Here is a 26,312-nt window from a genome sequence, read left to right as displayed (position 1 = left end):
CTCGCATCTTTTCATCATATATTCCTCATATAGAAGCACCGTCATCCAGCGGACATTCCAAGGACTGAACGAGAGGAGGCACGCGCACACTTTCTTACGGTTTGCGCTTCGTGTCTACTTCCCACCTTTAACCACCTCGAGTTCATGGTATATACTAGTTCACTGTATTCATGGCGTTGCGGCCCAACGCTCGCTGAACCTCTCTAAAACTAAGGAGGTCACACCTAGCGAGCATAACGTAGGAACCCTTTCTTGTTCCCCCTTTGCAGCCATTAGCAGGTACATTGAGCACTATCTCTTATTGTTCAACAACGCACAGAATAAATCTATCACCAGCACCACCTTGTAGGTCAAAACGTTATACTTGTTACACACTACTACGACGGCTGCGAGAGACGAACGGGTGCCGCTATAAGGAGCTTCGGCGTTCCAGTCTTCAACGTGGTCAGCGTTCCGGCGGCGTCGCTGCCGAGTGTCCACTAGCGACTTTGCCAACCAGTTTTTTTAGGCCTGATCCCATCGTCGTCAGCCCCTGCCAGTACCAGCGAGGATGGCGTCAAGGCCTGTGGCGCTCCCGCTCAAGGAGCACTGCTTCAACTTCACCGTCCCGGAGGGGACGGCGTCCATCGACGAGATCATCGATGGCCTCGAAGACGTCATGGGGAGTGAAGGGGTGCTGTTCCTGCAACACCTCGGAGCTTCGAAGTTCCTAGTAGCGGCTCGGTCGGCTACATAAGCAACCAAGTTGATGGTATAACAATGATTCAAGTTACAAGGCCACAACGTACAAGTTGAAGCAGTCGGGGCGCCAAGCGTACAAGTCAGTGTGTTCCGCCTCCCGCCGTACGTGCCAGATGACGCAGTTATTTCAGCTCTTCAGCCATACGGAAAAGTGAAGAGAATCACATTTGTTACCTTGCAAAGGCATCAATCAACGTATACTGGTACCCGCATCGTCCGAATCGAGATGGCCAAGCCCGCCCCTAGCTTCCTATCAATTCAAGGTCACCGCGCGATGCTCGAGTATCGTGGTATGCGTAGAGTATGCGCACGCTGCAGCAGAGAAGGTCATGTGCGGCTACTTGCACAACACCCTTCTGTCAACGATGTGCCACCTTCGGCCATACATCTGAGGATTGTGTGTCCAAATGTAAGCGCTGTAATAGAAACCACGCGACGAAAGATTGCTTCCGTCTACGCAGACGCAGCGCAGAGCACCTCACAGTCACTGAAAGAATTCCCAGAACTTGGAGAGAGTGCTTCAAACAGAACAAACTAAATTGGGACCTCCAGGCACATGAAAGTTTTGCAACACAAAACCAAGCGACGGCCACAGAAGATTCCAGATTATTGGGATGAAGACAGCGCAACTGACGCAGAATTTTATGACGCCGAGACAGAGGACGCCAGCTGTGTAATGCCGCGTCGCCGTGCACAACGAGTGACAACGACGTTTCCGCGCTGACTGGGGACACCGCAGCGTTGTCATCTCCCACAACGTCGTCAGAGGAGCCCAGCAACGCTGTGGAGACGCCGAATCCGTCTGCTACATCTTCATCAGAGGAACTCAAGGCCACAGAAAACGAACAATCCTCGAACGCATCACCGCTGGAGGAAGCGTCCCAAGCATCTGGGAGCGCTGGCCAACGGGGAAAATCGGTCCGACCTTCCGAGACAACAAGTGCAAGTGCAAGTCCAGGCTGAAACGGAATACTGACGGGGTTTTATATAACTTTCTTTGACGTTGTCACACACAGGTCCCGTTAATTAGGGAGGCGATCGCCGGGCTAATTCCAAGGGTCGAAGTATCGGCCCCCCGAACCGCACCACGAAAGCGTGGACAATTTAGAAGTGGTCCTTTTTGGCGCGCCAGCGGACGCCGGCTGTGGCCCAAAGAACGAGTCAGAGCCGAGAGTTGATAAACAAACAAAATTATATTCTCAATAATTGCAGATCCAAAACAATACACACGTATGCACACTCCACAATAGTTGAGTACAATATGTCACCAAACAAACAACTTACTACACAGTACAATCAGCCACACTCGAAACAACGGACACAGACAACAATACGCACTACAATGCAGTCGCATGCATTGAACAACCAAGACACTTAAAGACTAAAGAGATAGAAAACCTATTCAGTCCAAAGTTCTTGGAACAAAAGTCTGGATGATACTCTTCCGAGAATCACTCACTCAAAGTCCAGCGTTGTTGTCGTTCCGCAGCCCTGGAATTTTCTCTTCCAGGAAACCTCACGTTTTCAATAGGCCACTCTCCAAGCTTCAAACTTCTTCGCCGGAAACACGTCGGCTTCCCACACGCAGCTGTTGCCGCGCGTCGTCGCTCGATAGTGGTAAACACACACTCTTGCCTGTAGCTCGAGCCTTCACCCCTCAGGTGGAAATCCTCTTCATCTCCTGCTTTGTCTCTACGGACAAAACCTTCGCCGACTACACGGCGGTATACCCTACGTGCTCTGGCGCTAACTTCCGTCTTCTCCTCATCTCTCGTCTCCGCTGCTCGGCTAAATACCTTCCGCACGACATTCCAGAAGGTTCTCGTCATTTCGTCGGCGCGATACGCAGCGAAGGCTGGGGAGGGGGCGAGATGGTTGGAATGCCCTCCGCGATGGATGACTCAACCCGGCGTGACCACGCCTCTTTCGTTCTAGAAAAATCCAGTGCTTGCTCGGCCGCCTTTGTGGGGTGAGGTGGTTCGTCGGCGAAGCCACGCTTCCGAGGGGAGAGCGCGCGCCCGGGGAGCCTTGGATGTTTGTTTTTTTTTTCTTTTTCTTTTGACCTCCCGGCCTCTCTCCCGCGCGTTATCGCAAGAATTTGGCGGCGCGCCCATTTTTATCGCTCGTTCTGTGACACTGCCCCTCCTTTCAGAATATTATCTCATAATATTCAAAACCACACAAACGAGCACGAACAGTCACCACACACTTAAAGACTGGGACATAGTCCGTCGCTCATGACACGTCACATTCACAATATACCACCCAATACGAATGGACATTACAATTCAATCTCACACACATGAAATATAACCGCAGGTACATAAGTACAACGCTTCATCACACATTCCAAACAATACAAACGTACAAGGTTCTGTTTTTACAACAATTATACAACACTATACATCACAGCACAAACACTTCAACACTTGTGACACAGGATAACACAACATTAACACAACATATGGCACTCGGCACTGCCAAACACATTCTGATTCGACCTCGACACCTATCCGGTGCATTCCGAGCGGCGCTTGCGCTCTTTCTTGCGGTGCTCGCTCGATCTCTTCTTGTGTTTCCACGTTCTTTTTCGGCGAGCCTTTTCCAATGACGATATCTGAGGCGGCGTCTCAGCCATCGTTGTCACTTCTGACACTGTTAACGGGTGATAACGCTCAACCGATCCTGTCACCCGCTTGTTCATGTCACGACATTGGGCCTGGCTGGCCGACTCTGTCACCTTTACACTGTCGGTCGGTTGAGGTCGTGCCGACGTAAGTCCAGTTGCCCGGCCCGTGGACTCATTCAACACGATCATCTTATCATTCATAGTCCCTTGCACCGCGTCTTCACCTTGGGCTCGAGTGGGATCCGTCACGGGTTGCTCCTCCACTGTATCTCGCGGTCGTTGGGTTGGCGAGGGCTCTATCTTAAGGTCTTCTCCCAAACATTCCGGATCATTCGGTCCTCGCGCCCTGTCGATGTTTCCGATGACAAGGTCGTAAAGGGGGGTCGTCATACATAGAGCCGTAACCTTCCCGCTGAAGTACGGAGTTTCCACCTCAATCTTTGCTTCGGGAAGCATTCGAACTGTACGGTCAATTAGGCAAACTGGTTTCGTTCTGCCTGTCAACTCACTTTCACGTACCAAATTTCTCCGCACGATAACCGTGGAGCTACCGGTGTCTCTTAGAACCGTAATATTCTTGCCTGCAACCTTTCCAGGCAGCGTTGGCATACCCTTCGTAACACCGGTTGACTGTTTTGACATTACAGCACCCACAATAGGAATTTCCTCCCCTATATTCAACTCTACGAATCCATCGGTGATGGCATTCTTATTAGATTTCGGTGCCGCTTGCACACAAGATACATGGTGAGTTTTACTCACTCCGTTCCGACAAGCGTCTGCTTTGTGCCCAGTCTGACCACACTTGAAACATTTTACTGCCGTAGGGCTCGTAAAGATCGTTCGACAGTTTTTCGCGCGATGACCCACTCGGTTGCACAGAAAACATCGCGGAATGCTCTCTGGTGCACGCTTCTTTTCTTCGGGAGCCAATTTCTTCGAATCCTCGGGACAATCCTTCTTGACCTTGGCCAAATTAGTTCCACCTTGCGCTTCCAAGAATTGATCAGCCAATTCAAGCAATCCTTCAAGTGACTCAGCCTTCCTCTCTTTCAAGTACAGCGACAGGCTTGGGTGGCAACTAGTAAGAAATTGTTCTTTAATTAGGAGCTCTCTAAGCTCATCGTACTCCTGCGCTGTCCCTGACAGTTCAATCCATCTGTCGAAATAATGAAAAAGTCGGGCGGCATACTTCGTAGCCGTCTCACCATCAGCTGGCTTTCCTGTCCGAAATCTGTCCCGGAATCCTTCCACAGTAAATCTAAATCGCTTCAGCAAAGCAGCTTTCACCTTTGCATAGTTGGCTGCATCGGTCGGCGTCAGCCTACTGTACACACTGAGTGCTTCACCACTCAAGCAAGTACTCAAAGCAGTTGCCCATTGATGTTCCGGCTAATTTTGGCTCCTAGCAATCGTCTAAAACCGGTGAAGGTACGTGTCAAGGTCGTCCTTCCTTTCATCAAACGCTACGAGCAGCTTGCTTGGGTTCAAGCGGAAGCCATGATCTTCCCGTTCGCTGCTTTCAACTCTAGGTTGTACGGGAGTTTCACTTCGCTGTTGCAAACGGAGCCGCTCGAGTTCTATCTCGTGCTGTCGCTGCCGTTCCCTTTCCTCTCTTTCTTCTTTCGCCCTCTCCGCTGCCAGTCTTTCTCTCTCAAGCTCCAACTTCAATTGCTGCTCTCTTTCTTTTCTCGCCCTTTCGGCTGCCAACTTTTCTCTCTCCAGCGCCAACTTCAATTGTTGCTCTCTTTCTTCCTTCGCCCTTTCAGCGGCCAGCCTTTCTCTCTCCAACTCAGCTGCTTTTTCTTCCTTGGCCCTCTCGGCTGCCAACCTCTCTCTCTCCACTGCCTCTTTCTCCTTCTGGCTTACCCACTTCCGTAGTTCGGCGCCAGAAAGACCCATCTTCTCACCAAGAGCTACTAACTTTTCGATATCCATTTTGTCTCGCAAATAAAACCTTGCAGCTTGTAAAAAGTATCTGCCGAAATCACTCTTCGCCCTTGCCCTCGTTAACGAGAACACTGAACATCACACAAAATCGTTCCGATAGCACTATCAACAACTCGAGGCTCTTTCTCACTACTTTGGACACACTGTGCAACAAAAGGTCTTGCGTCGCGGACGCCAGATTAATTGTCACACACAGGTCCCGTTAATTAGGGAGGCGATCGCCGGGCTAATTCCAAGGGTCGAAGTATCGGCCCCCCGAACCGCACCACGAAAGCGTGGACAATTTAGAAGTGGTCCTTTTTGGCGCGCCAGCGGACGCCGGCTGTGGCCCAAAGAACAAGTCAGAGCCGAGAGTTGATAAACAAACAAAATTATATTCTCAATAATTGCAGATCCAAAACAATACACACGTATGCACACTCCACAATAGTTCAGTACAATGTCACCAAACAAACAACTTACTACACAGTACAATCAGCCACTCTCGAAACAAGGGACACAGACAACAATAAGCACTACAATGCAGTCGCATGCATTGAACAACCAAGACACTTAAAGACTAAAGAGATAGAAAACCTATTCAGTCCAAAGTTTTTGGAACAAAAGTCTGGGTGATACTCTTCCGAGAATAACTCACTCAAAGTCCAGCGTTGTTGTCGTTCCGCAGCCCTCGAAGTTTCTCTTCCAGGAAACCTCGCCGAAGTTTCTCTTCCAGGAAACCTCACGTCTTCAATAGGCCACTCTCCAAGCTTCAAACTTCTTCGCCGGAAACACGTCGGCTTCCCACACGCAGCTGTTGCCACGCGTCGTCACTCGATAGCGGTAAACACACACTCTTGCCTGTAGCTCGAGCCTTCACCCCTCAGGTGGAAATCCTCTTCATCTCCTGCTTTGTCTCTACGGACAAAACCTTCGCCGACTACACGGCGGTTTACCCTACGCGCTCTTGCGCTAACTTCCGTCTTCTCCTCATCTCCCGTCTCCGCTGCTCGGTTAAATACCTTCCGCACGACATTCCAGAAGGTTCTCGTCATTTCGTCAGCGCGATACGCAGCGAAGGCTGGGGAGGGGGCGAGACGGTTGGAATGCACTCCGCGATGGATGACTCAACCCGGCGTGACCACGCCTTTTTCGTTCAAAAAAAATCTAGTGCTTGCTCGGCCGCCGTTGTGGGGTGAGGAGGTTCGTCGGCGAAGCGACGCTTCCGAGGGGAGAGCGCGCGCCCGGGGAGCCTTGGATGTTTGTTTTCTTTTCTTTTTCTTTTGACCTCCCAGCCTCTCTCCCGCGCGTTATCGCAAGAATTTGGCGGTGCGCCCATTTTTAGCGCTCGTTCTGTGACAGACGTCCTAGGCGACGCACTTACTGACACGTTTGACGGGTTCATTGTTGATGGGCAAAAGCCGAAGTCTTTCAGTGAGGGCCGTGTAGTCTTGCTGCCAAAGGAGGACATGGATCCTGATAATCCACGGTCATCTAGGCCTCTTACCCTCCTTAACACGGACTACAAACTTGTAGCTACGATCCTTGGCTTGAGGCTAAAACCTATTCTGCCCAATATAGTGTCACCCACGCAAACGTATGCATTGCCGGGTAAGTCAACACTTACTCTGACAAGACATTTGTTATACTATGCCAACGCCAAAAACGTTACCAGTGATTTAGTGTCATTTGTTCAAGCTAAGGCCTTTGACAGGGTCGAATATGGCTAGCTATACTGCGTACTTAGAATGCTTGGTTTGCCTGAGCAGAACGTTCGCTGTATAAAGCTTCTATACACCAACATGACCAGCCGACTTCTCATCAACGGCGTGGAAACAGCAAGCTTTCCAGTAACAAGAGGTGTTCGCCGGGGATGCCCAATCGCACCGGTGCTCTTTGCTCTTTCCATAGATCCTCTCCTAAGGAAAGTAGAAAAATGCCCTAATATTCAGGGCTTTGCAATGACAGGTTAGGAGTCAGTTAGCATCACCGCTTATGCGGATAACATCTCTGTGTTCGTGCGAAACCAAGCCAGTTCCCTCGCGTTCTTGGAGCTGTTCGAAGAGTATGCCAGTTTATCGGGTGCTTTCCTGAATGCGGAGAAAAGCAAAGCCCTTCGTTTCGGTAGCTTCCATGGCTCTTTGCCGGGTGGTATTCAATACGTGGATGCCGTAGAAGTCGTCGGGGTATACTTTCAAGACGGGGAGGTGGCCAAAAGAAATTGGGAGGACGCCGTACATCGAGCCACGCAGGTCTTCGTGTATGCCACTGACTTCAATTTGTCACTTGACGCCAAAGTGATGGTAGTGAAAACCAAAGTATATGCATATGCTTTTTATATTGGGCACATTGCACTCATACCCAAACTTTTTGCGAGCCGCCTTGCGTCATTCGTTAGAGCCTTCCTATGGGGCGGGAAGACACCAAATATTTAACAACAAAAGTTCCTGAAGCTCCCAAAAAGTTGTGGAGAACTCAGTCTGCCAGATTTTGCGATGTTCACAAAAGCACTTACAGCTAAAACAGTTCACAAATTGTTTCAGGAAAATGACTATCCTGGCCGTAGCTTATTGCTATATGGGACCGGAACTCTTGCAGCCGCATTCATGTCGGAAGGGTACCGGGGACCTCAAGCAGAACATCCACATGCATTTTATAAGGCAGCAGAGGGCCTCAAGCGTTCGGTTGACGGCGACGCCACCGAAGAATACTTTGCAAAGCTCGCACCCACACGCATTAGCGAAATCTTAATTAGTCGCTCGATTACTGAGGAGTAAAAACAGAGATGGAGGCCCAGCAAGTGGAAGAAATGGCGGAACAACTACGTACCGGGAATAGTTAGAGAACTTGATTGGCTGCGGCGATGGGATGCGTTGCCCACTCGTCAGAGACTGTCAAAGTGGGGCGTCGTTCCCAATGACCACTGCCGCAACTGCGGGAAAAGAAAAACGATCCACCACACGATGTTTGAATGCGTAGCGGCCAAAGGCGTGTGGCACGTCGTGCGTCGTCAATTTGGAGTGTCAATTCCTTCGAGCCAACAGCGCAGAATAGGCTTATTTGAACAATTCGTACTGTACGTCACAATGTTCGTCTTGTGGCCTCGCCGCTGTATGACCGAAGCATGGCGACGACCCCAACGAGCTGCATACCCAGCGCTACAGAAGAATAAAATGATCATGGTTCGGTACCTTACTGAACAGATTGAAACTCAGGATGAAGAAGCATTTATGAGAAGGTGGCATACACGTTTTTTTTTTGAGTTCGGAACAAGAATATTGAACTTCCTTTACTGCCGTTTTAACTCGGAGGAAAAATTGCTTCTCGTCCCACGTAATATGTGAATCTGTTCCAATTTACTGCTTTTTTGCGTTTCTTTTCTCTTTGTTTTCTTGAGCGATTCGTGATCTGTGAGAATATTGGAAGTGCTGCGTGTTGAATACTGTCTATGTTCTTTTGTTTTACACGCCACTGAAGTGATTTTGTTACACCAGACAGTTTTACTCACCCTAAAGATTGTTACCAGTTTGCAATAAACTTCCCTGTTTCGCCCCTAAAAAATAGATCTGCGGAGCGGAGCCCGGAAACGGTTGCGAAGCAGCATTACTTGCAGTTTACCTAGTCGCCATTGTAGTGTCTGCAGAGCGACCATGAACAGCCCGAAGCATGGACTCGAAGAAGACTTTATTACTCAGGAAACCTACATATATACCGGACAGAGACACATACACAACGCCCCCTCTCGGGTACAAAGAACTGAACGAAACTGAAACTAAAATCGCATTACAACACGGCCTCAGTGAGCATATGTGTAAAATATGGGTGGCGGCGAATGGGGACGCTTTTTTCTGCCGAGTTTAAAGTAATATATGCGTTGATTACGAGTCAAGAAATAAAGTGCAGATCTTATTTATTGAACTAGGCGCAAAGTTTCTATTACAGCAACATAAATACCAGAGTGTACGCATGTGCTATACGTATAAGTCATATAAATTGATTATTTTTTAAAAGCGAAGCATTTCTTAGCAACCTAAACTTCAGCTACTTTGAACGCGTCCATCTGTCCATCTATTCATCTCAGTCACGAATCTATCTATCTGTCTATCTATCTATCTATCTATCTATCTATCTATCTATCTATCTATCTATCTATCTATCTATCTAGACACTTACGGTTTTTATCTCTTGGTCGTTTCGAATAAGGTATCGATACCAGAACAGGTGTGAAATAACATGATGGTATGATGAACATAAGTGACTAGTAGTAATATGAAAATCATGACATGTATGTCATGAATGTATTGATTTACATTTCATTGCATTGCTGCTCTTAAGGTAGTTTGGTTTACGTGACATATTACAAAACTGGTATGGTATGACATGACTCCCTGGCGAACATACGTGACAGATCCTAACGTGGAAATTATGACGTGAATGTCAAGTAAGGTACGACTACACGCGACGCTCATGGTGCGCTCGCGATCGTTTCGCTGGCTTCACATATACCAAATTTGGTATTACGGGACGCGAACGAACGACGAAGGTAAATGACGCGCGATAACATGATAATCATGACATGCGCGCCATGTAAAACAGATGCGGAATTTGCTTTTTCGGACGTTACAAAACTCTGTAAATTTTTTTGTTTTTTTTTCAGTTTTTTGGGGGTCTTACACGTGTTTGTTTCCGGTTGTGTGCCATCGATTATGGGAGTAGTTTTTTATATATCACGTTGATGATGACAGGGGGAGGTTCGGAATGACATACATGCGTGTTATGCATATATTAGTGTTTGCTTCCAAATAAAATTTTCAGTTGCTAGTAATCGCTAGTTTGATGTCACGCGAGCGACCGCGAGACGCGCGGAGCTATATGTTCTGCTGACCGAACTTTTCTCATTACTTCCACAGCGTTGTAGCTGGTGTTTGAAACACTGTATAGTGATTGGAAATTGCATTCAATTGACCGAGCACTGAGGATTGCCAATGTCTCTAGTATGTATATGGTCTTCATAAATAGCTCACCATTAGTGAGCTGCAGAGTGTGAAACCACTCTGTCACTGAGTAGCTTCGAACTCTGGAACAAGAAGTCGTGGGCTTAACGTCTAGTGACTGAACATTTTTTTCTCAGTTTGCCTTTGCTATGCGTTAGTTTATATTTTACAAATTCATATCCATGACGGGAATATGTCAGTGGAGCCGTGATGCACCTGCGTATAACACCATTTTATGTTAGAAAAGTAATAAAGACTCTATGCATGTACATCAAAACTTTCTAACCTTTGTTTTTCTCTCTTTATTCGTATTAGGCGAATGTTTCATTTCTAAAAACAAATATAGAAGATGATGCCTTCGAAGCGGATGTAGCTGCCATCTACAAAGCTTCAAACACGGCACCCTCAAAACTCTCAAGTATTGCAGAAAATTGCGACGTAATTACAGCTCACAAAAGGACAAGACAATCCCTGTCAGCGGCGCCCAGAGCTTTGAAACGTAAACGAAGTGGGAAAGTGCAATGGGGTCCCTAAATAAATCCATTTTTAACACACAAAAAGGACCAAGGTAACTAAATATGGGCAAGTAATGCCACCTTCGGCCACATATTCAATACAAACATTGATGCTACTATTAAAACGAAAGAATGATGACAACACCAGGGAACAACAAGCATCATCACAGTGAAAGGCACCACCAGATCGGCGCTGGAGGGCCACTATCTTCCTTGTCCTGTGGCTATCTCCAGTCTTCCGCCTGTTCGTTAGGTTCACCAAATAAACCTCTTTACATTTGGTGGATCGTGCTGGCTAACCACATCGCCTACGCGCTGGAACTTCGATCCCCACCTAGCCGTCGACCATGCGAGTTGAGGCTGGCCAACAGACAGTACCTCTCGCGGCCGCTACTTGCCCCGGCCTGGTTCTTCAGCGAGACGCCCGATCTTTAAGGGGACCAGGATGTCAAGGACTGGCTTTCGTCATACGAAAAAGTAAGTGTACCCAACAGGTGGGACGACGCTGCTGAGTTGGGCACTGTCATTTTCTATCTCACCGATGTGGGGAAACTATGGTCTACGAACCATGATACCTAGTTCGTGAACAGGTCTGCCTTCAAGGAGGTGATATCCGCCGTTTGTGGTCATCCTGCCTTACGGAAGGTTCACGCAGAACAACTCTGCGCACACGGGCACAGGAGCCACGTGAAAATTTCACTCCATATATAGAAGACGTAATCGATCTCTGCCGGCACATCGATGTCTCCATGAGTGAGGATGCCAAGATACAGCACATTATGTAGGGCGTCGACGATGTCGTTTTCCAGATTCTTCTCGCGAAGTTTCTTAGCACTGTGGCCGAAGTGGTGACTGTGTCAGAGCTATGATAAACTGAGGAGGCAACGAGCTTAGACGGGACCTTCATCCCAGACAGTCCAACCAGTTACCGCACTGGACGTCATGTCTGACCAGACAAAGCTTCTAGCACAAATGAAAGAATTCGTGCAAGACACAGTGGCTCGGCAGCTTTCTCTACTGCCTTTTGCTCAACGCCAGGAGCTCTCGCAGCAACAACCGCTGCGACACCCACCACCATTGACTTCCACGCTCAGACATGTGGTCCAGGATTAGATTTCTTATGCTATGTCGGTTTCCTTTCAGCAGCCTCCCGTCACCGCGCCTCTTACTGACGCTGAGGCACTCAAGCGGCACCGGCTACACCAGGCCCGCCGTTCCAGGAACTGCCGCATTACTCAACCCCTACTCAGCCGTCCACCACATGAGCTCCCATTGCTACCAATGCTTCAAGTCACCCATCCACCGCATGTGCCGCTCTGCTCCCCTCGCCACAAATGCCTGGAGAACGCGCGATAACCAGTCCATATGTTTTGCGTGCGATGGTTCTGGTCATATCGCCCGATACTGCCATCGTCGCGTGTCAGGATGCACAAACGCCCGGACACAGAACTTCATGGACCTTCCTCCACCTTGTCTGGAAAATTGGGATCCTCAGCCAAGCTTGTCTTTACGGGAATATCCGGAAAATATCTCTGGCCACTCACCTTCACCCCGTCGTCACTCCCTGTCACCCATGCGTCGTCGGCCAGCTCCTGAACCCGAGAGAAACAAACTGCCGCAGTTCAGGAGGCAAGAACTGCGCTGTCTAAATGCTCAAGTCTTCGAACATTGCCGTCAAATATTGTTGAAGTTTCTGTGGAAGGCACTCATGCACATTCTCTAGTTTATACCGGTGCTGCCATTTGCGTGATTGACGCCAAACTATGCTGGAAGCTCGAAAAGTGACTACGCCTCTTGATATGATGGCCTTGCAAACATCGAATGGGGACCCTGTTCGGCCTGTAGCCGCCTATAGTGTCCGACTAATCATCGCGGACCACTACAACGTTGAGTTTATTGTCATTTCATCATGCTCAGACGACATCATACTTAGATGGGATTTTTATTTTGTAATCACGCCGTTATTGATTGCGCAAGATCTGAACTTGTACTCTTCCCGTTTTATGACCAACCAACCGACCACATTTAGCCAACCACACACGAACTCGTCGTCAAAAAAACAATGGCAGCATATCCACAGAGCGAATGATGGAGAGTGGGGCGAAGCATCGGTCCATCCATTCGTTCATGTTTCCGTCCGTCAATGTGTCCGTCTGTGTGACCGTCCGTGCGTGCGCCTGCTCGTGCGTCCGCAAGTTCATCTTTGCGTCCGTCCCTGCGTTTTTCGATGCATGCGCACTGCGTCCGTGTATGCATCCATCTGTCCGTGCAGCCTGCCGTGCGTCCGTCCATGCATCTGTCTGTGTGTCCGTTCGTTCATCTATTCAACACTCCAGGTACCACCATATGGCATCTTTTGATCATATATTCCCCACATAGAAGCACCACCATCTAAACGCGACTAAATGAGAGACGGCACACACACACTTTCTTACGGCTTGCGCTTCGTGCCTACTTCCCACCTTTCACCACCTTGAGTTCATGGTATATATTAGTTCACTGTATTCATGGCACTGCGGCCTAACGCTCGCTAAACCTTTCTAAAACCAAGGAGGTTACGCCCAGCGAGTATAACGTAGCAACACTTTCTTGTCAGATAGTGCTCAATGTACATCCCAATAACTGCTAAGGAGGAATGGGTGATAGGAGAACGAATGAGGGATAGGAGACGTCACATCTTTCGTCTGCAATCGTTTTGTGCTATGCCATGGCGCTTTTTGGGAACTCCTTAGTGACTGGGGCCTTGCACTTCTGTTCGACATTATACAAGCTCTTCTCCAACAGTTCCATATTGTACACCAGATGAGTACTGCTTACCACCTCCGACGAATGGCTTTATTGAGCGGCGTGATCGGACCGTGGTTGACATGCTCGCGACGCATGTTACATCTGACCAAACAAACTATGGGACATGGTTCTTACATCTGCGACCTACGCGTATGATACCGCTAACCTTTTCTTTACGGTTTTCTCCAATCTTTCTTCTATAAGCACGTCAACCATCGCACACAATTGACACTTTGCTGGCATACGCACCGGATGCATGCGATTGCACGACCAAGACCGAAGCTGCCCGTCACGCCGAAGCATGCCGCCAACTAGCGAAGCAGTTTACTATGGCCGACCAGCAACGCCAAAAAGAGGCCCACGATGACGACCACACTCCTGCTGAAAAAATTTTGCGCCGGAACCCTTGTATGGCTGTATGTGCCACCCTGTGCACCTGGTTTGTCTACCAAGCTACTTTCAAATTATGGTTCATACCATGTAGTGAAGCGCACATAACCCGTCAGTTACGCCATTGAACCGCTTACGCTACTCGGTGACCATCACCGGCGTGGACACGGTTTTTTTCACGTGAACTGCTTGAAGCTGTACTTCGACATACTTATTCCCACATGTTAGATCGCCAGGATGGTTTCTTTTTTCTTGATGTGAGCAATTATATTGAAGGAATGAATGCAACGCCAAGGAACAACAAGCGTCATTACAGAGAAAGAAACCATGACATGGGCGCTCGAGCACCACCATCCTCGTCGTCCTGTGGCTATCTCCAGTCTTCCGTATGTCAGTTAGGTTTGCCCAATAAACCTCCTTACACGATTGTTAAATTAAAAAAGCCGAGCGACTTCAACATGTGGCGTTAAAAAGCTGAGGGAACATGGAGGGATATTTCAATTGTTGCTACTTCAAAATACAACCTACACAATTAGTTCAATGTTTCTCTTCTCACATGAGTTTTTTGTTATAACTTAAAAAACAGGAATGAAAAAAAAGGCATTATGTGTCTGAAAATAATACTAACTGAAGCGCTTGCCACCAGTTACAATATTACCACGTTGACTCTTTGTAGCACCTTAATTTATTCCACGTGACTGAATGAAATGAGAACCAAACAGTAAACTATACAACAGAATAAGCCGGGGTTCAAGCTTATGGAGAGTGATAGTATTGTAAATTGGAGAGTTACAAAACATTGATACGTTGCCCGGTACCAACTTTCTCAATTGAAAAATGCGTATGTTTCATTTACATGTGTCTGTACCGTGTGGAAAACAAATCGTTATGACTCAGAAACACGCAAATTTGAGTTGATTTGATAAACTGACGACAACATACTTCAAAATTGAGGTAACACACTTGGGACAAACATCATTAAGCTGGCCATTTCTGGGTGGCACTGCGACGTTATTGGACTACATTAAAGCTTTCTCTTGGATAAGTGTATAACATGAGACTTATCTTTAGCGCTAAAGTTGGACGTGAGAACTCAGATGAGAGATAAGAAATACTGCGGAGAGCAAACTTACAGCACAAACGTTTACATTGTGCAGCAGAGCACAGTGCACTAGCTTTCAGTTTGTTCACATCAAACTTATTCCCTCCAAATATGTCGGATAACGTGAACGCTTTAAATGTATTGTTTTCAGTGTATCGCTATTGATGTTTAGTATACGCTATAGTAATGTTTCTGGATGCTACTGTTTTACTCTCGTATAGGCACAGAAGATTATGAGGAGAGCCAACAGTACGACACCTGGTTTCACCAAACCTGGTATTGTTTGCGGTCTCGCAGACGTGGCTTGAAATTCTGTAGGGTTTTGACAAGCAGCTGAGAAGTGCAAATACTTGTTTATTTGCTCCATTCAAGCATATGGGTGCACAAGTTGCTTATTTCATGTTATAAAATATGGTTGAAGCGCACCAAAAGGGCACATACAGAAGACTCTGACAGGACAGCGCTTACTTGCCATTCTTGTATCATTTGGTTCAGCTGCTTGCCAATTCTCAATGAGCTGTCATGAAAATAAGGTACAGAACACTCGCAGACAAAAAAAACATTGTGCTGCTGTCTAACTTCTCTATAGTTCGCCTCACTACGCTAGGATTTGTGGTGAAAAGATCTGTCTTACATTTCGGAGTAGGCGTGCTTGCACCATGTCTTATGTTCTTCCTGACATAGACTTGGTCATGTGTAAATGCAACCTGACTCGATGAAGGCCGTTCATGTGCCGGAGAACGCGATGCGGCGGCATCACTTCTTGCTCCTGCTGAAGCGCGTACTGTTATTCTGCTGTCATGATTCACTTCTCTGCCATGATTTCGTAGCTTAGCTTCTCACAGATATACTGAAATTTGTTGACGTGGCTTCTCACCCACTTTAAAAGCAAAATATTTCCGCGAAATATGTCAGGGGTGGTATTTTTACGAGGATATTAAAACGTTTTTTATTTGAGCATTCGCATTTAGAGTTTTTCTTGGCATGGAAAGATGTTTGATGGCAGCGTAAGGTATCGTTTTTAAACTAAACAAAAGCGACAAATGGACAGCGTAACGTTGCTAGTGTGGAATTCTACTATGCACTTATAGACTGTACGTAAAACTTGGCAGTGAATAACAATCCAAGACTGGTATTATACATATACTGTGTTTTATGCCGGCATTTCATTCCCTATAAATATAACACCACGTACTCAACAAAATGCACTACTTGTTAGCAAAAGATGTGCTCCAAATATTAGCTGATGATGAGAAAGATGATCTCGCACAACTGACTGCAACGTAAGACAAAGCAAAGTAGAGATAGAGAGAAGCTACAAATAAAAATACAGTGATCAAACACTCAAGTTCAAAAGGTTTTCGCTTCTTTTACCATTAGCCATTATAAGAAGAATAGCGCGGCTTGACCAAAAAGCTGTAAGTGCTGTTTACACGTAAAGCGGTTGTGACATCGCAAGAACCATTTTTCGCGCCGCCGCCTCCGCCAGCGCCCTTTGCGTAGTAGCCCACTATGCTATCACAGAGCCCAACATCACTACAAATTGCTGATAGAGAAGTGAACAGCCTTGTATAACATAGTGTATCAAGGAAGTTGGAAATCGAAGTGTACGTGAGGAGGAAAGTTGTGTGTGTGAGGAGGAGGGAATGTAGAACTGAAGGAAGTATATCGTATTAGAGAAAAAAAGTGACGAAGCACAATATAGAAAAAAAGTAAATAAAAAGACAAAAAGAACAACCATAAATTAGAAATACAGACGAGAGAAAAAAAAGATTCAAAAACTATTGCCAAAAAAAAATAATTCACGACGCGGGATTGGGAACTTCATACTATGGATTCAAAGAAGAGTGTTCTTACTATTCTGCTCTTCAGGCACGCTAGAAGATCATATGAGCAAACTTAGAGTCGTGAGTGGAGTCGTAAAACAGTTCGCGCATATGAGGAGGTAGTTGCGCACCAATCGAAACTACAAGTGTTGCTCGAGGGGGTTACGAGCACTGACGTGCCCATGTTTTATTTTGGCAAGTTTTGTGCGGCTTAAGGCAAACATTAAATATTCGTTCTTTGATTCAACTTTCTATTGTCTATTTTAGCTCCTTATGCGTACATGGTCAACAGCCAGTCACATATTCAATTGATTTCTTTGGCTCTTTGTATGCATCTTCTTATTTCATCCACACTTGCTAAAAGAATGCTAAGGTGCCAAATTTCCGACATATTAGAGGTTTTTTTAAGTATGTTTGGGGAATGCCTCCATCGGAGCATGATCGTTGAAGCAAGCGCATCTTATGGGAATTTCTCTCAGGCGTGGCACTAAAGCTAAAAATAAAAGGGATGTTCCTTAATTTTATGAACCATATCTGTTTGTAGATGGAAGACGAAAACGTCACCTACAGAGCGCGCAAACATACGACATTCGTGCTCACATCCTGTCTCAAGAAAAAAATAACAGCAACGAACAAGGACAAATAAGCGTATAAAATACGCATGCGCTCACTTCACTGTGATCTTTCGTCGACAGCTACCGACGTGCTCAAAGCGAAGCTGCTTCTTGGTGACCGACTCACGCATAAAATTTAACGATGTGCTCACTATCGTGCCCCAGTATATAAGTGTTCACTTTGCCCACTTGAAAAAAATTTGCATGTGACTATGAATAGAGTTATGTAGCCTTGAATTTTCCATATTTCGATTGTACTTTCCGTATTGCTATTGTATTGTAAATTGGACGACAACGAAGTGTCTACTTCATAGAACGCTTGTACCCTTGTCTCAAATTTTCAATTTGTTTTACCGCACATTCTGGGAGCTGCCGCTTCCTCCTTGCGAGAATGGATGAAGAAGCCTCTCAGGTTTTTCGAGGCGGACAACCGCAACGTCTGGCAGCGGCTAGAAAACGTGTGACCACCTCAAGTGGCACAGACAGCGAGGCAACGGAGCTCTACTCCGACGGTTTCGAGTCATAGGAAGACGACTACACAGTCGTCATGAGCCACAATGCAAAAAGAAGGCTGCTATGAACATCGTCGACGACAAGTATGTCCACCGTGCAGGCTACCGCGCAGCGTTGGCCCCGCACTATACTCTTCATGGCTGTGGACCCTTCAGCCAACCTACAGCGGCTTAACAGGCAAGCCCTCTCTGCAATCCTCGAAGGACTCGCTCCAAATGAGATTAACGACGTCAGGATCAACTCACGGAAGAATGTTCTGGCAGTTCATGTTGTACACCGTAGTGCGCTTCAAAGCCTACAGAACATCTCGGAAATCGACAGAGTCACAGTTAAATCAGTGATCCCCACTGGCCGTAAGGGCAATGTTGGCGTCATGTATGACGTGGACATTTCCATTCCCGCTGACGATTTCCCAATCTTGATAAAGCCAACTACAGACGACATCGTCATCAAGTACATCGCAAGGCTTGGTCAGTCACGATGCCTGAAGACTGTTTTTGAGGGAGACAGTCTTCCCCCACACGTCAAAGTTGGCCACGTTCGCCACCAGGTCCGTCCATACATACCGAAGCTCCTACAATGCTTCAGATGATTCAAGATGGGACATGTCAAAAGAGTATGTACCAGCAACGTCGTGTGCCCGCGGTGTGCCAAACCTCATTCAGAAGACACCTGCCACGCAACTGCGTTCAATTGCTCCAATTGCCACGGCGCTCATAAAGCGTCGTTTAAAGACTGCCCACGAATGCGAAATGAACGTGCGGTGCTGATACGCATGGTGCGCGACATTTCAACGCACAGGGAAGCCGCTGCTACTGTCAGGCGACGTCGGCGTCACCACAGAAGATCATCACACAACGTGACATCTGCCGATAGAGACACGTCAACTCAAGCAAGAATAACTGCCCCCCATCGTCAAGCTCTGCGAAGACGGATACACTGAAAACAGAATCAGGGTCAAGACACCCACCTCGTGAAGAGTGGTCAACGCTTCCACGAACACAGCCTGTTTCAGAGGTGCATCGAATTCTGCCAACCTCGATGCCATCACGAACCACTGATGAAAAGACAACTCAGGATCGCCAGGTCATCAACATGTTGCAGACCCTTATGAGCGCAATGCGCATGCTCCTAAGCAACATGAACACCTCATCAGCGCAGAGCACACTCCAAGTGCTGGACACTTTGAGTCCGGTGCTTGCAGCTCTGAGGTAAAACGATGGCCCGCAACATGTTATCCTTTTGAGAGGAGGTCAAGAACGCATCTGTCCTTCAGTGGAATGCCAGAGGACTTACGGCGCGTATGTCCGAGTTCCGGCAATATGTATTCACGAACCAGTTCTCCATAATTGTGATTTGCGAATCAAACCTGTTAGCTCAGATGAGACTGTCTGGATATGAGTGCTTTATGTCTTCTACCCACGGAGAGCGCAGCAAGGTCGTTGTGTTCATACGGCGCGACTTAACTTATGTTCATCACCCTGTACCCCCTGACGAAGAAAACCAGTACGTTTGCCTAACAGTAAAAAACAAGAAGACCACATTCACCATCATCGGAGCCTCCTTACATCCATCAAGTCGTCTAGACCGTCAGCGCTTGCACGGAATTTTGAGTTCAACTTTCCAGCCATGGGTGATAACTGGTGACTTCAATGCCCACCTCTACTTATGGGGAAGCTCCAGGGTCAACACTAGAGGTAGACAGTTAGTGTCTTTCGCCTCTGAATGTGAACTTATCCTCGTGAATGACGGCAGCCCTACTTATCTGCGCGGATCGGCCTATAGCAGTTGCCTGGACCTCACTTTTGTCTCACGCTCGTTCACACGCAGAGTGCACTGGTTTTCGGATTTAGAAACAAGGGGTAGTGACCACATCCCAACATACCTGAAGATTGACGGCTTTCCAAGTCTCAAGTCCTCCAGAGCCGTCCAGTGCACCGATTGGCAAAAATACAAGTTAATCATGGAAGACGATGTTGGCGCCTCACCTTTCAACGTAGAGGACGCAATAAAGAGTGCCCTACAGTCAACGACGCGTTCGCTTTCGGTGAGCTCATCTCGCACTGATATGGACATTGATCCCAGAAAACTCCGAGCGATTCGTCGTCTTGCAGAACGACATTATAGACGCATGAGGTCACTTGATGATCTGAGAGTGGCCAGACGCACACAAAAGAAAATACAGCGTTACATGGACAAGTTTCACAAGCAACGATGGGTATCTTTTTGCGAGTCTTTGGATCCCCGAATGCCTGTCACTAACCTGGAGAACTGTCCGGGGTCTTTGTACAACCATTACTCAGCGCTACCCATTAAAATCTCTGGCACTTCACTTTATCTGCGAAGAGATTGATGTCGCAGATTCTTTCTGTCGAAGGATTGCCAGCGGCTCAAATTCAACTGGGACGAAGACGTCCGACTTTTCTGTATCCTCACGTGATCCCCGAATGGAGATTTCGTTTTTAATGGACGAACTAAAGGCTGCGCTTGCTTTGTGTAGACGTTCTTTAGCACCAGGACCTGACGGCATCACTTACCGCGCTCTGTATCACCTAGGAGATCAAGCTCGGAAGGCACTCTTGCAGCTGTACAACGACTCCTGGCAAACTGGCATGGTTCCACAGGAATGGAAGTTAAGTCGCCTGATTCCACTTCTCAAAGCCGGCAAGTCACCCTTGAACATTTACTCTTACGGCCCGATTGCCCTCGCGAGCTGTGTGGAAAAGTTATGGAAAGGATGATTTTAACGCGTCTGGAATGGTACTTAGAGTTCTACAAAATATATCCAGATGCCATGTCCGGGTGCAGATGAGGTCGCTCGTCAATTGACAATGTAGTTGACTTGGTGACATATGTAGAACACCAGAAGGCCTGCAAATGGTTATCTGCTGCCCTGTTTCTTCACGTTAAAGGGGCATACGACAATGTCACCCACGAAGCCATTCTCAGCGCACTAGAAGGAGTGGGACTCGGTGGCAGGATATATACGTGGGTTCAGAGCTACCTACAGAATAGGTCATTTCACGTGCAGACAGCGAATGGCCCGACACCCGAGTATTACTGCAGCCGAGGAGTCTCGCAAGGCGGAGTGCTAAGCCCGACGCTGTTCAACATAACACTCATTGAACTAGTTGGCATGCAATCAAGCAGTGTACGACTTTCCATTTAGCTCATGACATCTATGTGTGAACATCAGGTGTGACTCGACTTCAACTTCGCGCTCGACTTCAGAAGGCAGCATCAGTGACATTGTACCAGTTACGCAAACAGGGGCTCGAAATCGCGAGTGAGAAGTGTGCAGTCATGGCTTTCACCAGAAAACCAATGTCCGCTTATGGCATATCAATTAACGGGCAGTTGGTGTCATGCAGCCGAAGTCACAGGTTCTTGGGAATCGACGGAAGCCTATCTTGGACACCCCACGTAAACTACGTGAAAAAGCGCCTGACTGCCATTTGTCACTTATTTAGGTTTTCGTGCTGGGAAACGTTGAGGAATGTCTGTCGAGTCTATGTTACAGCTGTACAAGGTACTATTTACTGAATTCCTGCGGTATAGCCTACCTGTTATATCTAAAACGTGCAAAACGAACCTGCGCACAATCCAAAATATTCAAGCCCAAGCGCTTAGGATACGCCTGGGTTTACCCCGCTGCGCATCGACAGCTGAAACAATTGCCATTGCACAGGACTACTCGATCTTGACGCACATCACCATTGAACCGATGCGTACGTACCTCAGGCAACATTCTAGGAATCCTTCCAACCACTTGGCAACCCTCGCTACTGAGAGGGTTACCAAATCAAATTTGCCTTCTTTATCGCTAAAACAATTGAGCTTGAGCCTTCTGCATGAAATTTACAACAACCACGTGCACATATACGCCGATGGTTCAACCGCAGCGTCTGGTTCTGGTGGTGCGGTGGTGATTCCAGCTAGAGTAATCACTCTGCGAATCAAACTGTCACATGTCATTACGTCTACGGTGGCAGAACTTGCGGCTTTCCGTGGTGCCCTAGAGTACATGAAATCCCAAAGACCGATTTAATGGGCCGTGTTTTCCGACTCAAAACCAGCCCTACACAGCATGCAGTCAGTCTTTCGACGAGGTTGCCATGAGCAATTAACTTACGAAGTTGTCAAGCTTGTTCACCACGTAACAGAAACAGGCCATGAGGTCAAGTTTCAATGGCTTCCTGGCCATTGTGAGATCAGTGGCAATGATTCCGCAGGCAACGCAGCTCGCACATCGGACCAAGAAGAGCACACCCTTCCGATTCCTTTGTCAAAGACTGACGCGGCACAGCAGCTTCGTCACCTGGCACGTAGTCTGAGTCTGCAGGAGTGGAACACCCCAAGCGTAATACATACGAGACTATACCAAATAAGCCCTCGTCTGGAACTTCGACCTCCATCCGGACTTCGTCGACGTGAAGCTTCACTTCTTTGTCGCCTTTGGTTGAGGGTTGACTTTACAAAACCATATAGAACCCTCATCGGATTGACCGACAATGCAGAATGCGACGTCTGCTGCACCAAAGAAGACATCGACCATCTGATATGCCATTGCCCTCGATTTGCCTCTGAAGGACAGAAGCTTTCGGACACATTGCGACAATTGGACGATCGGCCACTCTCTGTGCAGATGCTACTGGAACACCGGAACACGTCATCGCCTTTCGTCAGCTCAAAAGGCAGTCAAAGCTGTCTTGTGCTTTTTGAGAACTACAGGCCTACGTGACCACCTTTAACTTTTGTGTAGTGCTACCGCTGCATACGCGCCAGCTGATTAACTGACAATCCTCCTTTTTTTGTTTTCTCTCTCTCGTTATCCTCTCTTTCCTCTCTCTCTCATCTTTATGTCCCCTTCCATTCCCCTAGCGTAGGGTAGCAAACCAGGCATGAGCCTGGTTAACCTCCCTGCCTTCCCTCTTGTTGTCAATCCCTCCTCCCTGTTGTAAAAGAGTCAGAGCCGGGAGATTCCAAATGTTCAACTGTATCGTTTTGGCTCCAGTCTGGTAATGTTGCGTGCGCGTGACTTCCGGTGAAAATTTGCATCATGAAGAAGGAGATATACGAAATATCTGGCCGAGGAAAAGAATACCATTCAAAAAATGTCGTCTTGAGCATACAATTGTATAAAAGCTGGACAAACCTGCAATCACTAAAAGCGACTCAATGTATCACTACCAGTACAAACAATTTGTACATTTGTACCAGGCCCAGAAGAAAGGGACAAAAAAGAGAAGTGAATGCGCCCGTGTTATCAGAGACTGAGCATAAGAACAAAAACTTTTATTTTGGTTCTCATGAAGCGTTTGTGTGTTTCATATTATAGGGAGATCCTTATTTAGATATGTGCTAAATGTAAGAGCACTCCATACTGTAGAAGCTGCCTCAACTCGCTGAAGATGGGCACGAAGAAATAGATGAAAAGAGAGGAAAGATATCCATTGCGACAAAGATACGAAATTCAACTAGACAAGACACTGTGTATGAAGATGTCCGTCCACTGCTTGATTGTTAGGTGTGGTGTGAAGCCGCAGTTGAAGCTAATCGAAATGTCCTTGTTACTATAGAATCAGATCATTTTCACACCGGGCAAGAATGATCTATCAATGCCTGTACAATGGAGATTGAGCGACGTTCGTAATAGCCTGTGGAGCAGTTATCTGTGACCTGCTTTTCTGCAATGTAGAGGGGGGACAAGGGAGCGAGAGAGATCAATGATGTAGACTAAAATTGCATCTTATCTATGAAACTAATGTAATACCTGTTACGCGTATTCTATACGCTCTTGGGGGTAATCTTACTTACATGTTGGCATGGAACAGCGGAATTTTATGCAAGTACAACACTTCTTCCTCCTCCTCAATTTTTCTCCAGCATGGCTCATAAATAATAACACTCCAGGAGGGCACAAGAAAGAGTGACAACACCTTAATTAGTGACAGAATGCCCTTCTTCTTGTGACATTTCTGCGTTAGCACTGTGTCACTACGTGATATCGTCTGTTAATGGTAACAACCTGATGAAACTCACTGCAGACGGCACGTTTATCATATGTCGCAACAAGCGGCAGGTCCACTGAGTGGAGCAAAAATTAGCGAACATGTCGCACATCACGTTTGCGAATACCGTTGCCAACATTATACTAGGGCTGGGAATACATATATGCTTCAACAAAAATTAACGCTGCCGAGGCTTTGGTAAGTGGAGCTGTGTGAGCTCTGCAGAGGAGAATCAGTGGTTACCCGTGTTACATACTTCCTCAGATTTCGCAGCTGTGGAGCTGCCATACGTTTTAGCAGCGAAGCACCCTTAGATCGACCCTCGTCTGTCCGGAGTGTCCATCAGGGGGACATCCGTGGATGTGGACAGAAACAAAAGGCTCAACAACAGACTAATACCAATAAAAATTGTGACGGAACAATATGAAATTTCTGCAAGCACAAATCCTTTGTACTAGTAGGTGGCTTCAACGCAGAGATTATCGTCATTAGCGTCTAGCCTTGTCGTCGACTCTGTGTGACCCTTTATATCTATCAAGTTTCATCACATAGAACAACGTTCAGGTAACATACAGAATAGTAAAACATGTGTGATCAGAGAGAAAAAAATATTTCACAAAATAATATTATCACTATAGAATTTTGACCAAACAGTATAAAACTCCTACAAGCAGAAAAACTTTATAAAGGTCGGCGGCTTCGACGTATACATTATGTAGCTTAAGACCTAGCATTACCCACTCGTCATGATTCACTTCGTGCAAATGCGTGTTTTTTTTTCGCTCAAGAGAGAGTTGAAACCGTCGAAAAAATCCGAAGCTTGTTAACAGCTTAATGAGACACATTTCCGTCGAGGACATTTAGGGCATTTCTCAGGCGTTGTAAGTCTTTTCAAGATGTCGTGGAAGAGTATCCTTAAAATTGAAACTCTCTGTACAGGTACCATCAATAAAGCTATCTGTCGTAGGATTTGTGATACACCCTGTATAGGTATAGTTGAAGAGTGGTTGCCGCGTAGGTATGAGAAATGGCCCTTAAAGAAGAGTTCATTTATTAAGTATATATATATATATATATATATATATATATATATATATATATATATATATATATATATATGGGATGATGAGATAAAACATTGCATGATGCTAAGGGTAAGTCAAGCGAACATACGATGTGAGAAATTTGTAGAGTAAGGTGAATATAAAAAATGGGCGATAAAAATGAAAACCTATTCATTTTGAGCGATTTTCCTTCTTTAGCCTTCTCTTTTGAGTCATTCATTAATTAGGCAGGCATCGCAGTAAAACCACGTCTTTCTGTTGCCCGTTTGCCGTCTAATGTTTTGTTTGGTCGCCTGAACTGGTGTTGTAGGCACGTTGCACTTGATCCTGTGAGAGCCCAAGGTATTGGCTGCAAGGCGGTATTGCCTTATAGAAGCGAATATGGATTGAGGTGCACACCTCTCTACAAATACCATCTTGAACGGTAGTAATGTAACGCACAAAAAACATAGACTTAAAAATAAATAAATAAAAAGTTGAAACACCTGACCCAATTGTCTTTCTCATGAGACACGTGGCAATGTGTCAGTTTCCTGTTTTTTTTTTAACTTTTTCTAGGCTTTAGATAGCGCACATGTAGTCGGCCGAAAACACCCCGCCTATGACACCATGCCCAGCTACAGTGATGAATTTTGTCCCTGCTGTCACGTTCAACGCATTACTCGTCATTTCATTTTATTTCTTGCTTCTGAAACTACATATATAGGCTTGGGCTATCAGAAACGGCATCATTTTCTAACTCGAGTTCGCGGCTGTGCATAAAGAAAGAAAAAAAAACATCCTAGAGTGATATTCGTAATGCTCACTGCGGCAGTGTGGGCGTTGTCTTCGAACGTGACCACTTTCACTCAGCGGAAACGGGACACATCCGCAGCAGACACTTGAAGTAGAAACTACCCGTTCGCCAAAAGGAACGTGCCCATTGATCATGTGTTTTCGTTTTATAGCTAGCATGAAAACGGCTTATCACGTTTCTTCTTCTTGTTTTTAACAGCAAAGCTCTTCTAGTTAAGCGTAAAGTACCGTAATGTATATTTATCCTTATAAACTATCGACAAGTGCTAACTTTGGCCTTTTTTTTCCTCTTCGTTCATTTCTCCTCCTCCTGCTTCGCTTTCAAAACACGTGCTTTGGTTTGTCCAGCGTATAGCAGGGCGGAAGCCTAAAGTGAGAGGTAGATGTGATATTAGAAGGAGG

This window comes from Rhipicephalus microplus, chromosome 2, assembly GCF_043290135.1.
Source record: "Rhipicephalus microplus isolate Deutch F79 chromosome 2, USDA_Rmic, whole genome shotgun sequence".
Taxonomy (NCBI): Eukaryota; Metazoa; Arthropoda; class Arachnida; order Ixodida; family Ixodidae; genus Rhipicephalus; species Rhipicephalus microplus.
This window is presented reverse-complemented; position numbering follows the sequence as displayed.